This window comes from Pundamilia nyererei, unplaced genomic scaffold, assembly GCF_000239375.1.
Source record: "Pundamilia nyererei isolate P.nyererei 1_Seehausen unplaced genomic scaffold, PunNye1.0 scaffold00136, whole genome shotgun sequence".
In the NCBI taxonomy this organism is placed as follows: domain Eukaryota; kingdom Metazoa; phylum Chordata; class Actinopteri; order Cichliformes; family Cichlidae; genus Pundamilia; species Pundamilia nyererei.
In genome coordinates, this window is record NW_005187537.1 from 696572 (window position 1) to 698410 (window position 1839).

The following is a 1839-nucleotide window of genomic DNA, read 5'->3' on the forward strand; positions in this document are numbered from 1 at the left end:
TATTTGGTCATTTGTGTTGTGCACACACAGCACTATGGGACAAAATCCAATGGATGACACATTCACTTTGCATAAATCACGACATTTTACAGTCAAGACATGCTTTAAGGTAAGGTTGAGGCTTAATTTGGGTTAAGGATAACAAGAGGTAGCGTCGGAAATAGGGTTAAGAGAAGTCACTGCATCCAGTCTCTATCCATCCATTCGCCTATCACATCTGTCTTAGGGCAAGAGGCAGGGTACACCCTGGACAGGTCACCAGTCTGTCACAGGACCTGCAGTCTTTTCATTCAAAGTCTTTTCATTCACATGAAGCTCCAAACTGACAAGTCCCTATGCAGAAGGCTCTACAAATCAGCTCTAAGCTGGCCTCCAGTATTTTCAGTGCTCCAAAAAAAATGGTAAAACACTTAAATGCTTCCCACATTTGTCTGATCAACTTTGTCTTGTTTAGTAAGACCCACATTCACCGGTAGCATTCAGAAACCTCGATAAGATTTGTGCCACAGTTTTCAAATTTCTTCAAGAAAACTCCAGCTGGAATATTGAGGGTTTTTTTGTGTTCACACATGAAAATACAATGAAGAAAAAAAAAAGCCCGGATTCTTTAAACACAAAATCATTCCTGGAATAAATCCATGAGAACAGACATTTTTCGTCTCGCTTCTTTTTAGATGTTCTCACAAAGTTCCAAACATACCACTTTCAACCTTTAGAGACAAGTGACAAATGGTTTCTGGCTGTTTCTTGTTAACTCAGACATGACTCCAAAGATGGCAATCGGGGTGAAATATGAAGCACAAACAAACAAAATATCAACTAAAATAGCTCACAGATCACCAACTTGCTGTGCCAGTTGTGACTTGAATGTCTCCCATAGCATGTGCGTGTGTGTGTGTGTGTGTGTGTGTGTGTGTGTGTGTGTGTGTGTGTGTGTGTGTGTGTGAGCTATGAAGAATTGTGATATGGGGGAGACACAGCTCCTGTCATCACTTAAGAGAACAAGTAGGGGAGGAAACATTTTCCCACCACTGCAAGGATACAAGATGATCAGTGAAACGCAATAAAATGCTTACACATGCTAGTAACTCTGCAACTCTGTGGGAGTAGGTTGGAGATAAAGACACACCAGCTGTTTTGATTCTGAGCATTCATACTCAGGGATGTAAAGACACAAGCAACGGGGCGATGTTGTGGGCGGCTTTGGCGTGCGTGTTAGTTTGAAACGGGATCCTTTTCACTTGCCGTGCAATAAAAGAACAACATGCAAGACTTGCACTGAATACAAAGCTCCTTGATAAAGCCAAGTGTTTACAGTATAGTAAAATGCCAGTGCTAATGGGCCAGAATAAGGAGAGGCGGGTAATCCTCCTACAACATGGAAGCTGATATTTTAAAATGAGCAACAAAGCCAAGATGTGTTATTAAAAAAAAAAAAGAATTCAATGGCCTATAAAAGACCTAACGATGCTTTGTGGAACGGTTCTTTGTTTAAAGATGGAAATGTATTTTTTGCCTCAGGAGGAATCCACCAATTAAAAACTTACTTTGCCATGCTTCTGTCATGATCAAAGCAAAGGCCATACACGCACGCATGCACGCACAAACACATGCACGCACACGTGCACACGCAAACCCTTGGGCCTTTGGGAGCGAAGCCTTGGCAGGGTCTGATGAACTGCAGCATTGTTACAGATCACTGCAGGTGTCCAGCACTCTTTCTCCTCAGACCTTCCTTCTGCCTTGAATGTTGTGACAAATTCTGTGAATAAAAGGTAGTCGAGGTCATAAAACCATCTCGGAAACATTTTGGAAAAACACCTGCACAATTAAAAATTT